This window comes from Camelus bactrianus, chromosome 31 (assembly GCF_048773025.1).
Source record: "Camelus bactrianus isolate YW-2024 breed Bactrian camel chromosome 31, ASM4877302v1, whole genome shotgun sequence".
Classification (NCBI taxonomy): Eukaryota; Metazoa; Chordata; class Mammalia; order Artiodactyla; family Camelidae; genus Camelus; species Camelus bactrianus.
The window spans coordinates 21756676-21770707 of NC_133569.1; positions in this window are offsets into that span (position 1 = coordinate 21756676).

Below are 14032 nucleotides of genomic sequence, written 5' to 3' on the forward strand. Positions count from 1 at the left end.
CACACACACACACACACAGAGCAGTAGGACTTGGTGCTGTATTTACATAATTCTATTGACATTTTGAGGCTAAAATTATGTATGCTACTTTAATTTGCTGTTAAATTAAATTATGAATGTTTGGAACGTAGTAATTTCTTTTGTTCTATGAACAGATTGTTTTATATATCTGCCTATATTACCAAGTTATTAATTTAATGATTTCATAATAGCGGCTCATTCCTCTGGGTAATATAAAGGCTGAAGTGCACGCTCCGTACAGCACAGGCAGACGCTGCTTGCTCTACGTGAATTGAAGGTTTTAGGAATAAAGATATTAGTTTTGGCAGAATGTTTAAGTGTGCATAGGGAAACTGGAGGGATGTGTCAGGTCAGCTCCAGCTATCCAATCTCGTTTTAAAAAGGCAGGACATAGTCCATTGCCCATGAGACTGAATGAAAAATAATTTTCTTAAAAGAAGTCAAGCACCTGGCTGAAGCCTGGCAAGTCTGAGAGCTGCCGCCTGCCCATTTACTCTCACAGCTCTGGACACAGTGTCGGTTCAGCTGGGGTCTTGCCTCCTGGGGGGCCTGTGGGCTGTCGCCCTATCAGCATCCTGGATATGTGCTGCCATGGCAACACAGCATTGGCTGCATCATCCTGCTCCTTGCTGGCATCCAACCCTATTGTGGGGAAAGGGCAAAGGGCCAGATGCTGTGCGGTGAGGAGGGAATAGCATGGAGTTTGGATTCATAGAAGCCTTCATCCCTGACACTTGCGGCTCGGGCTCTCTGAGCTTAAATACCTTAGTCAATATAATGGGGGCACTGAGATGGCCTGCCCAGCCAGTTTTGTAGGAGCTGAGTAGCTCAAACAAAAAAATGAGATGAGGATGAGAAAGTGTTTTGTAATTGGTAACATGACTCTTTGGGGGCTGCTTTGCGTGGGATGTGGGCCAATACCACTAATGACCGCATGGAACATTAGAGTCACAATCTTGTAATTCTCCTTCGAGCCTCGGGGGAGTCCCTGCTCTCTGGGCCTCCATTCCTTCAGCTGACATCTGAGATTTGAACTTGGTGATTTGCAAGGTCCTCCTCACCTCTGGTAGATTTGGACTCTGTTATTTTTCAGGAGAAACTACCAGAATGCTTCATTTCAGTTGGGAAGCCAATGCTGAAGGTGGAGCCTTACTAGGACTCCCAGCTTATCTGGTGTTCAATAAATATTGAGCACATCCAACTCGATAAGCACTGATTTAGAGCTGCAGGTACAACAGTCTAACACAGGTGCCGTTTCTGCTTTCTCCCATCTGAAAGCCTCAGGGGAACCAGATGACAAGACAGGCAATCCTGTTCCTCTGTGATAATGCGGGCGTGCCCCCCGCCCCAGACCGGGGCCAGGAAAGGGGATGGGAGGCCTAGGCTGAAACCTCAAGGTTGACTGGGCATCAGCTGTGCAGAGAGTGGGTTAGGGGGAGGGAGGGGCAACGGCGTTTCAGGAAGAAGTAAGAGCAGGTGAGAGATGGAGGTAGGCGAGAACAGGGAAGGCAGAATGGCTGGGGCATCCAGGCTGGGTTTAGGGGAGAGTGGTGGGATACCAAGTTGGAAAGATGAGCAGGGGCCACACCTGGTGGACACCGAGAGCCCCATTAGGTGAAGGGCTATCAAGGAGCCACTGAAGAAGAGAAGGGACGTGATTTGTGCATCAGGAAGGACAACATGGCTGAGTGAGGAGAATGGTTTGGAAGAAGGTCAGACTGGAGTCAGGGAGACCAGCTGGGAGACTGTTGTAGTACCCGAGGGAGAGATGGTGAGGGTCTGATTCAGGCACTGACAGTGCAGCGGGGAGATGTCCACAGATGCAAGAGGAGTTCAGGAAGCAGGGTTGATGTGGTCTCCATCAGCTGTTGGGTAGGTGGGGACAAACAGAGAAGAGTTGTGGAGGCGGGGCTACTGGAGGTCTTTGAGGTTGCCCTTTGCCTTCAAGTTCCTTCCTCTCTGGTTCTTCTATGATTTCTTAAAAGGAAACTACCGCCAGCCCCTCCTCCCACGGCTGACATCACTGGCACTCGTGCAAACGCATGCGTCTGGCTGCCTGTGGACACACATGTGTTCCAGCTGCTCTGTGTGCTCAGTAGGGTAGGAAAGAAATATTTCTTTGCAGAGCTGACGGACTGCCACACTGAAAACGGTGTCACTGCTTACACTTTCTTCACTTGCTTTTTTTTTTTGACTGTGCATGTCACCGCTATGAAATATTCCTGATCTCCTCAAGGAAAAAAAAAAAAGAATTTCTTCTGTGCTTTGTCTACAGCCTTTGTTCTCCTTGTCTCTGTTTCCATGTTAGTTTTGTGCATTGCAGGGTGTCTTAATCGTTTCTGGATTCCTGGTGTCAGGTGTGGCCGCAGTCATCATTGTTGAAGGATTGATGAGCCAGTGGATCCCAAGGGCACTGGGTCCGACCCCCTACGATGGGAGCTGTGGGACACCTGTCCCCACCTCCCCCAGGAGAAACCCTAGATCTCTTGTCTTGAGATGTGAGACATCAAGGCACTAGCGTCCGATGTTGAGCACCGACCTCAATTATAGAAGCGCCAAAGTCAGACCTCTTTGGGGCCACGGAGTCGAGTCACGAGGTAGTTGCTTTGTAAGTACCTTAAGGCTGGCTAGCTCATTAGCTGGAGGTGGGCAAGATGGAGGCAGAAGAGAGAAGAGGGAAGGACAGTTGGCTGTGGCTCAGGTGGGAGAGGGTAGGAGCTATACGAGAGGGAAGGAATGCTTGTTTAGGCACCAGACAGAGAGATGGTGAGGCATAGAAAGGGGCAGGGAAGGTGACAAAGATGACGTGAAAGAGTTCAAGGTGAGCCAGGGGCCAGAACTGCAGCAGAAGATCAGGAGTGGAAGGGGATTTTCCTAAGCATGGAGGGGAAGAAGTCAGTGTGGGATTTGCCAGCTAGGCTCGGGGTGGTGAGTGGAGAACAACTATTTTGGGAGATGAGGGGAGACAGGGACTGGGAGAGAGCGCAACTGGAAGTGTCCGTAAGGGCAGATGTGTGTTTCATTCGTGGCTGTGTACCGATGCCCGAAGATGAACTTCATAGGCAGTGAATAAAAGTTGAATGAGTGCTGGGTCCTTGAGAACCATGCAGCTGTGGATGGAAGAGGAATGCCAGGGAGTGGGAGTGTGCAGCCTCCAGGATCCTAATCTCAGGACTGGCCTTGCAGGCAAAGCAAGGTGGAAGCAGATCCGTGGGACTGGGTTGCATTTCAAGACATTTCCAGCTGGTGCCCCAAGAATTCTCTGTCAGCGGTAAATTACTGCTTCTACGCTATGTGTCACTGATGGAGAGAATGATGACTCAGAGGCCCCTAGAGGGAGGGCACTGGGCAGGAGTCAGGGTCAAGGCTGTCGGTCGAGGGTCTCCTAAAGAATGCCTTGGGGGTAGAAGTGAAGAGCAGGGGGTCTTAATTTTTATTGCAAAATGTCTGGTGTCTTTTTGTGCCTTCCAGAAGGACCACCTCTCCAGGTGAGAATGGAGGTGGGGGAGACCATTATGGTTGAAATCTAGGAGGCGGAGAGTCTGCCTTCCCACTGTCTGTCTCTAAACAAAAAAATCCCGGAGAGTGTGAGAGGCCATTTGGAGCAATTCGAAGTCTGGAGCCCTGGGCTATTTAATGTTTCCAGCAATGAACTACATGATGAAACAGAGAGCACGCTCATTAATTTCATAGATGACACCCAGCTGAGGCTGGAGGGGCACCTTGGAGGATCGGATTAGAATTCAAATTGACTCCAGTAGGTCTTAGAGATTGGTCAGGAACCAACCAAATGAGATTCTGGAAGGACGCGGGCACAGTGAGGAAAAAGCAGTCACACAGATGACAGGGAGAAACGACTTGCCAAGCCCGAGTTCTGCCTGAAACCTGAAAACTTTCCTGACCTCCCTGCCTGATTCATCAAGGCTGACGTCTGCACACAGCTGACAATGAACTTGCACTCTTCTCTCCTTTGAACCTCATGACAACCCCCTGAGAGAGGAATTGTTGTGAGTAATTTCATGGGGGATTCGAGATGTTAAAAAAAAAATCTACCGAAGGCCACACAGCTGATAGGTGGCAAAGTCAGATGCAAACCCCGTGGGCACCCTACAGCGCTCCTCTGACACCTGCTGCGGGAAATTGACTGTGTCATCCTTTGATCCTTCCGCCTGCCCCCAGGCTAACCCCATCCCCACCCTCTCTGGTGTCATGCTCTCCTCTGGGTAACGAGGATCCTAGGGTGCGTCAGTTCAACGCCGTCCTAACCAGCGCCAGATCTTACCAACAGCCTGGATGTGTTCTAGTTGGGTGAGACCCACCCTGATGACTTTCACACCTAGAGTCAATCCAGCCATCCTCACCCGGCTTGCTGAGGGCTCTTGGACGGAATTACGTAAGTAGGCGGTGGAGCCACTGCAGACCCACTGGGCAGACCCTCGGCTCTGCTTAGCAATAGCCTTTATGTGTCTCCGGATAGCTCACTCTCCACAAGGTCCTCACCTCACCTGGCCCATTTCTCCCCTTCCTCCTCCCCTCCTCTTCCCTCTTCCTCCCCCCCCTCCTCCTCCTCCTCCTCCTTCTTCTATTGAAGAGAGGATGAGGGTCATCTGGCCTAAACTCCCTCAGAATCTTGTTGTCATGATCTTCAAGCTCATCCATGTCTATCTCAACCCTCCCCTCCTCTCCTCCAGGCTCCGGGAAGGAGCGATGTCTCTGCCCCCTTCTTTCTCCTTTCCTCGTAGCCCTCTAGTTCTCTTTTTCTCTGGCACACACTCCCCTGAGGCCCTTCCACTTTATTGGTTCCTCCCTGTTTAAGACAGGTTCCAGCTTACCTGTCCCAGCTTATAAAACACTCTGTGGCGGGGGAGGGGGAGGCAGCAGGGAGGCGCACGGGGATCTACTACTGTGGTCCTGGGGATGTTCTGGTTCTCAGGTTAATGGAGTGTTTGTGGGTAGATCACAGGTATCCACTACTGCACATTTTAAATAAAAATCCAATTTGATGAAAATAGGTCCCCTTCAATGCTGCCAGCATCGGTCTCTGCTCTTCCTAGTGAAGTTCCTTGAAGATCCCCTAATGTCTTGTCTCCAACCCCATTTCTTGTTTCCTCTTCAAACTCCCATGCCGATGACAAAGGCCACCATGACCCTGATGTGTCCCTTTGCAGCCCCCACCTCACCCGGCGTCCCCGTGGCATTCATTAACCAGCTGCTCACCTTCTCCTAACGCCTTTTAGACCTGAGCCATGGCTCTGTCCGGGTTCTTTCTCCCCGAGCTCTCTGACCAGCGTCTCCTAGTGTCTCTGCTGGTTCCCCTTCTGCCGAGTGCGTTCACATCCCTAACATCCCGGAGGCTGGTCCTAGAGTCCTCTTTCCCTTTCCTCCCCTTCCTTCACCAGACCAGGGCTCTCCCTGGGACTTCATGTCCACCCTCACACTTAGCTCCGGGCCACACCTGTCTCCTGCATCATCACAGACTTTGCTTTGAACTGCCCACTAGATAGTGTCACTGAGTGTGGCTCCTCCCGCCCAGCCAGCCCCTAACGGGGCTCATGTTACTGCCCTCCTTCTGGGTACCAGCCCCTAGGAGTTACCTTAGGCTCCTACCCCTTTCTTACTTCCTCTACATCAAATCAGGGGCCGTTTTCACCCCCAGAGTCACTGTCTCTGCTAGTGGTCATGGTCTGATAACTGGTCTTCCTGTCCCTAGCCTTCCTTCTGTTGGTCCAAGGCTGATCTTGGAGACATGTAAAATTCACTATTGTAACTCCCTGCTTGAACCCTGAAATTCCTCCCTGTTACCTACAGGGCTGAGTCCCTGGTTTACACGCCTCTGCAACCTGATGCCATCTGCCTCTCTAGGGACAATCCCTGCTCTTGCTATACGTGGCTGCTCACGGGTCTGCAGGATACCCCAGTGCCTTTGCACAGGCTGTGCACACGCCTCAAATGCCCTTCTCCTTGCTTCCCACCTGGAAACTGCCCTGAAGCCCTCTCACTTCCCACTGTGAGCAGCGGTACAATACGGGGGTTAGGAGCACTGGTCCTGGAGTCACGCCGCCGAGGTTCCGATCCCGGCGGCACCCTTTCTAGCCGTGATTTGACTCACTCACCTTCAGGCTCACTTTCCTCATCACTGAGGTGAAAACGTGGAAAGCACCCACCTCGTAGGGTAGCGGTGAGGACTAACAGCCAGCATCTGTCAGCTCCTGTTCCAGTGCTTGGCGCGTGGAGCCTTCTTACTGCTTGCTGACTCTTCGTCATGCTGGGGAGAGGTTCCTGTTTACCCCCAAGATGCAGGTCCAGTGTCACCCACCTGCTCTATGAAGATGTCCTTGAGCTCTCAGGCATATTTAGTTGTATAACTTGTTGATCCTTAGAATATAATTGTGAACATTTATTTGTGTTGCAGACCCCAGGGTCTGACACCGTATTTAATGTGAGGTGAATCCCTTACTCTTGCCTCCAGGAGGCTTCATTACTTTGGGCTATTGTGATTTTGGACAATCCAGATTTACTCATCTGCAAGCTGAGGTCACTGGGAAAGAAACGCTGCATTCTGAATGGGGACTGAAAGTTCACCTGTGAACCCAAATCCCGGAAATGATCAGGACGGGACAGCTGGAAATTGGTCATCAGGACAGATGTTGTGGCTCAGAGTGGGCACTGCGTGACCCGGTGCGAGCGTGCCTGCGCACCCCGCTGTGCAGTGCGCCGTGGGTCTGCTGAGAGGGGCCTCACTGCTCTGTGCCCGAAGCAGCTGGCTGTGGGCAGCTGCCGCTGGCCTGGCCAGCCTCCCGAGTGATGAGCTTAAGGGGCAGAAGTCATGTTGCTGCAGCGAAGACCAAGGTCCTGGGCCCCGCTAACAGGCACGGGAAAGGAGACCTACTCGCAGGGACAGGCAGCTTCCATGGGCCTCCCATGCACACAGGGTTGCAATCCTCCTATAGAGCTCGCAGCACATTCCTGAGCCTGGGCTGGGCTGGGAAGCAGCTGGCGCCAGCCCTGGATGGATGCTGATCTGGACTCCCCAGGCTGGGTGGGAGGGCTGCTGGCTGACAGTCTGTGCTCCTGGGTTGCGGGGGAAGGCGGTCGAGAGCACTGGCTCTTGCCCAGAGCCGGGTCCAGCCGGCCAGGCTGTGGTGGCCCCCATCCTGCCAGTTTCTGGTTGGCTGAGCTGTGGGCTCCTCCATGTCTCAGCTGCAGGGTCCTTTAAGGGTTCAGTGCATCCTCACCTAGGGCTGCAGAACCAGCTGGGGGGGCAGTGGTACCGCCTGCTCGTTGGCCCTCCCGACCTGGCTTTGGGAGCCCGCCCCAAGCTGCCTCCTGCAGCAGCTGCCTCCAGTCCCTGTGGGGTCGGCCTGGGCTCTTCCTTTACTGGCCCCGTTGAATTTTGTGGCCTGCCTGAGGAGGGCTCCCTTGGGGCCAGTGACTCGCAGAACGCCCCCCATTCCCCTGCTCTCCGTCTGCCCATTGGAGGTGCTGCCCACCCCTCACCCAGAGAAGGCCTGGGTCTGGAGAGCGCCGCCTCCTCGGGGTGGGGCCGGCTTGGACCCTCGGCTTTGCTTGGAGCTCATCTGACCTGGGCTGCTGTTTCTCCAGCACAGAATTGGCTCCCCGCTCCCTCCGGCTCAGGCACGGCCTACCTCCTGGCCTCTAAGTGACCGCTGGGCTCGTGCTGTGCAGTCAGGATGGGCTCCGTGGAGGAGATGGGCCTGGATGTGGGTTCTGAAGACCAGGCAGGATGGGAACGAGGCAAGAGAGGGGTTGGGGCTTCTGGGCAGAGGGACTTGTCCTGGGAAATGGCATTTCAGCTGCATTCCCCCATAGCTGCCAATTAACCACGCCAGCCAGGTGAAGAATGCAGCGGGGGGAGGAGTGTGACCCGAGGCCACCGCGGTGCCTGGGCCGCATCTGAGGCTGTGTTGTGCGCAGACCCGGCTGACTTGTCATCTTGCATGTGTCTTAGTGGGATGAAGACACTGAAGCTCGCCTCCTCCTAATGATCTTCGGCCGAGAAGCCGAGCTGGCTTGTGAGACAGACGTGTCCCTGCCTCGGCCCTGCCACCACCCAGGCAATTAACCGCTGCTGTAATTCTAGGTCTCTGTCCCCATGAGGCCCCTACTTCCCAACAACCATGTTGAACATGAGTCTTTATAAGACAAGAGCAAGGGCTTGTCTGGACTGGCGGCAGAGGTGGCCAGGCTGAGAGATGACGGGGGTCTGTAGAGGTTTTAATCGCTATGGGAGTGGATGTGAGACAGCTCCCGGGGGGCACTCCGGGGCCACAGCACCCTGAGGATAAGTGAGGGTGACATCCGGAAGACAGGAAATTCTCCCGGATCACTATCCCCCAAGGCCGGCCCCGGGGCCCTGCCAATTAGCTCTCAGCAGGCTGGGCTCTGCTGTCTGCTAGGGGGTTTGAGCTAACCCTGTCGTGTGGTGCCCCATCAGTGAGTACCAGGGGCCCCTGTGCTGGGGGAGTTGGGAGGCTGGGGAGCACCCTCTGGGGAGCCCAGAGCCCTGGGGTCCACGTCGGGCCTTCCCACCCTCTGGTAAACTGTCTTCTATCTTGCCACGGTGCAGCAGCATCCTTGGCTGATCAGAAGCCACGGCTGACCCTGGGATGAGGGTCTCTGAGGAGGGAACCTATTTTGAGCTGGCAAAATGATTAGCGGTACTGATCACACATCCTCAGCCCAGACCCTGTGGCCTACTTCGTGGCAGCTCCCGAGTCTCCTGCGCCCTCTCCTCTCCCATCCCTCCTCTTCTCCCAGCCAGCCTCCCTCGCCTCCCTTCCTCCCTGCAGGCTCTCTCCTCCCATCTCCCTGGGAAAGGAGACCCTCTAGTCTGCACCTCCAGGAACCCCCAAAGCTGTAACGTGACTGTGGGAACTTATAAAGCCAAATGCTCCTGGCCCCAGCATGTTCTATTATAAGGGAGTTAATAGATATGAAGAGAGGGGTGACCCTGCTCTCGGCCTGTGCTGGCTTTCTCGGGGCTGCAGGGGGCGTGACTGTTGGGTGACCTAAGGGAGGGCTGGGGTCCTGGGGCATTTGGAGGAGGTGATGGTGAGCCTGGCGCCTCGGGGAAGATGAAGCCATGGCTTGGTGCTCAAAGCTCCTGTCTGGCCTGCCTGGTGAAGGCATCCTCCACTCACTCACTCAACAAACAGGCACTGCGTTCCTGTTATCTTCCCAGGCTCTGTGCTAGATGCCTGGGGAAAGCGGAGAACAGGGGCGAGAAGAGGGCACTGGAGCGAGAATGAACAAGGAGCCTCCTCTAGACTGGCGGGGGGCAAGCCTCGCAGGGGACGCGGCATTTGCGCTGAGACGTGCAGAAACAGCAGCGTCGAGCAGAGCCAAGGGTGGGAGACGGGGGCTCCGTGGGGGCCTGGAGGGAGCCGCGGAGGCCGGCAGGAGCTGGGACCTTGGGAGCTGAAGGAAGGCCTGTGTGGCCACAGAGTGGGGAGGCCAGGCTGGCCGACCACGCTGGGGAGCGTGGATCGTGGCCTTTGAACCGCAGCGTGGAGAGGCATGCCCGTCCTGGGTCTGCTGCCTTCCGACACTTTCCTTGTCCTGGGCCCGCTCTGCTCTGTGTGGCAGGGCTGACCCTCACAGGCTGGGTTTTCCAAGCTCTGCGTGACCAGGCTTGTAGCTGGCCTCAGCCCTGGGGGATGCTGGCAGGGGATGGGGGCCAGGGGGAAGAAGCAGGGATATTTCTCCCCCCGTCCTGGGCAGTGTTTCTGACACTGGCTGCCTCTCCTCCAGGTTTCCAGTCCCCAGTGAGTAGGTCTACCAGAAGTCTGGGCCCACAGGTCACACTGGCCCCTGGGTCCTTCAATCCAGTCTCCTCCTTTGTCCCACCAGCCCCTGGACATTAGTGGCTTCTCATGGTTGCTAATCTCTGGGTTGTCCCATTGTTCCTATTTGGCATCTTACCTTCTTTAAATCCCTTTATTTCAAATAGTCACTTACTGACTATTCACACATGCCAGGTACTCGGGTGACTTCACATACACGACTTCGTATCAACCCCTCTTAAAGCTCGATGAAGAGGATTGCACCCATTTTATGACTAGGAAAACTGTGCCACAGAAAGGCTAAAAGAGACCTAGTAAATAGTGGTGCTAGGTGTCAAATCAGGCAGTCTAGCAGCCCCAGAATTTCAGTTGTTAATCTCTGCATGATGGGTCTATGTTTTCCTTGGATCAGGCCCTGAATCATGGGTTGAACTGGCAAAATCCAAGGATGTGCAAAGCTCTATGAATATTGGGTTCAAAATCCAATTATGTGCAAGGCTCTAGAGTAAGACTTGAGACTGAATCCCGGCTGCCCCTGGGATGGGTTCTGTGACCTTGCACCAGTCGCTGACCCTCGGTGATCTTCAGTTTGCCCATCTATTCACGGGGCATGATACCAGAACCCCGTTCAGAGGGGTTTTGTAGGATCAGAGCTTGGCACATAGTCAGCACTTGATAAAACTCAGCTTTTATTCTCGTTCTTGCTTTTACACTCCTGCCCTGATCAGGAGTCCAGCAGATGAGATTGGGCCCTCGGTCGGGTGGGGCGAGGCACCGTTAGGACCAGGGGCAGGCACACTGAGCTCCATGAAGCCTTCGTCTGAGGCCTCGACTCTAAAGATGTCTTTGGGTTTCTAGGTTTCCCTGTCTTAGGCTGTAGGATCTTTTGCATTCTTGGGGGGCAGTTTCCCAGAAGCCTTGTACTGAGCCTTCTTCCCTCACAGCGTTCTCTCATGTGGGGACATCTTTGTGGCCGGGGGAGGACTTTGCCGGAACGAATTAGGTTGGGAACCTCAAGGCGCAGGTCTTTGGGGAAATCAGCTTGCTGAGAACTTGAAGTGGCCTCTGTTTTTCATTGCTGTTTTGAGCCTCAACAAAATATGGAGCATAAACACGTTCACTCACACTCCCACCCTCACACACACACAAACACAAACACACAACACACACACACACACACACACACACACACTCACCCACACACACACACACACACACACTCACCCACACTCACCCACACTCACCACTGAAATCAACGATCCGGTGGCAAACCTCGGTGAATTGCTGAGCCTTGAACAATTTCAGCCAACTGATGAAGATTCCAAATAATTTCCATTCTAATCTATGTTGCTTGACTTCTAAGGAGGTAATGGTCCCTTTGGTGACACGCCATCCTTTCTGTACACAATTTATGGCAGTGACTTGCCTTTCTGAACTGATGTGACGTGTGGAGGAAAATCAGCCTTTGAATTGGTACCACCCACTCTCTACTGGGGTGTTCAGTGCCTGGGCTGCCATGCTGGTGACCGGGCTGGGGGAGGGCGGTGAGAGATGGCAGGGAGGAGACGGAAGGAGGTCTGAACTCGAAACACAAAAGATGATAGTGACCCTATCAGTACCATGAGATAATATTTACACCCTTTCCAATTGCAAAGCACCTTCACAAGCATAATTTTCAGTTAATCTTGTTATGACCTGTCATTTTACAGGTGATGAGGATTCTATTAGATGACTTGTCTGGGGACACTTGTGCTTAGTTACCAGAGGTACAGTCACAACTCACCCGAGGTCTTCTGACTGCCACGCAGTACTTCTGATGAGTGTGAGGGGTGAGGAGGTTTGCGGGCCTTCACCAGGCAAGTGGTAGTTGGCTCAGGTGGCTAGAGTCTTCCTGGCTGCATAAGACACCACTCAGGGTCACATAGCCCTTGAGTCCTTGAGTTGAATGATTGTCTGACCTTAAGCTGAGACCCAATCAGGTCTGGCCAGTCAGCTCCCAGGTTATGATGTCTCGAGAGAAGGGACAGGTTCAGAGTGAATTGATTTGTGTAAGTCTATCTTCTCTGGAAAATGGCTCAGAGCAAATACTTTTCTGAGCTTGGGAAGTCTTTTAACCTCTCTCTAAATATCAGCTCCTTCCTCATCTGTAAATGGGATTGTGACAATCAAGTCTCGGTGAGAATCAAATAATTCTGAAAGTGGAAGAGCTTTATAGATAGCAAGGCACCCAAGAAATGTAAAGGAACCTTACTGTATCTCCCATCGTTACCACCATCATCACCATTACCACCATCGTCACCATCAGCAGTCTCTAGCGGGAGTTGGGGCTGTTGGTGGCATCGCAGGCAGAGGCCACGTCACAGGAATATTGCTCAGAATTGTTCTGTGCGTCTCCCTCTATGACACCAGCCCCCGAGGCCATTGCTGGAGAAGGTAGTGAGCTGGACGCTCCGGGTCCGAACCAGCGTGGCCGTGCTCAGGGCCTCACTGTTCCTGAAGGAAGGTGGGATTGCGTGAGCTGGTTCAGGGAAGAAGGCCCTCCATCCCCAGTGATGTGGTCTTCAGGAATCATGTCCTCTAACACAGACACACACACACAAGTGCCTACTGGGGTTCACAGACATGTGGCCAATGCAGGGAGCCGACTTTAGTTCCAGCAACTTTTCCATCAGCCAGAAAAGGAACATGATCCATGACATCTCTGATTTAATTATCTCACATTTTATAGTGAAGCTTTAACCTTGTGTCTGGCATGTGTTTGATGCTGTGGGGAGAAAGGTGAATGAGACAGCCCCTGTTTTTGGAGAGCTCACTGTCTAGTAAGGAGGCATTGGCAATGATGACTGAGGGGACTCGGGGGGCTTCACCGTGGTGGTGACCATGAGTTGGACATTGGAGATGCCAGCAGGAGGTCTCCAGGAAGTTATATGAGAAGGGCAGAGGGGACACCCCCAACCAAAGTCTTGAAATTCGAAGACACACGGGTGAGAGCGTCTACAAGTGGGGTTCAAGATAAAGAGACTTTGCTTCCCAGGAGTTCCAGACTGGAGAGCTGGACCTAGACTTAACAAAAGTGATCGCTTGCTGACGGGCACCGCCATGGGAGAGAATTCAGGTGAGATGTTAACGCTCCCAAGTGGGTTTGTAGTTCGCACCTTCCCTCTCATTTCATAATGGAAACTTTTCTCCTGGCCAGTGGATTCCCAGGCATCGCCAAGGAGATACTCGAGTGAGTGGGAGACTTGGAGGAACGACAGTCATGGATTTTGGTTCTCCTCAGCAGGGAGCAAAGGCTGAGAGGCAAATATCCTGGTGTGGGTGTGGGTGTGTGTGTGTGTGTGTGTGAGTGAGGGTGAGAATATGAGTGTGTGTGCAAAACTCTAAGCTGCCCTGGGATGTTCTTTGCATCTTCTCCACTCCTGGCTTCATGCCTGCACACTGGAGATCTCAATGAATGGGTATTTAGTGTTTGTGATCATTAAGACCTGAGTCACCAAGGAGTATCTGCTCCACAGGAAGGAGGTGAAGGAAACCAAGTGAATTGATACAGAATTGACGGCAGCAGCTCCCTTTGGAGTTTCCGTGCTCTTAGAGGGCTGTTCCGTGTCCCCATGAACTCTTGTTTTGGTGCTGGGCTCAGGGGAGGCTCTGAAAAGACTTGGCTGCTTGAGTTCCTCCATTACCTGTCTCCTAGGCTTGTCCTCTGCCACTCACTCTGGTTCTAGTCACCCGCAGACCTCTCGCGTTCCTCAGTGCCTCTGCTCAGGTAGTTTGTAATGCCTGGTTGTTCTGGACAACTTCTACTCACCCTTCCAAGCGCATGTCACATGTCACCTCCTCCAGGAAGCCTTTCTTGATGCCTGTCACCTGGGCCACATGACCCTCCTCTGTGCTTCACCAGCTCTCCTCTGCCTCTGTTGTACGAATGCAGTTGTTGCTGGAGTGTGTATTCTTTGCTTTCCTTTTCTGTCTTTCCTGCTAGGTTGAGAGTTCCTTGAGAGCCGAGACTGTGTTTTGTTCATCTCTGAATTTCCAGTGCTGAGAAGGTGGCTAAGCTTTGAGTCATCACTTGACAAATATGGATAGAGGGCTTTCTCCATTCCAGGCACAATTTCCCTTCCGTTAAGTGGGGAGCATGCGCCAGAACTCTGAGCTGCATGCAAAGAATCTCGATGCATTTGAAAGGAACCAGGATGCCCGGAGCACTG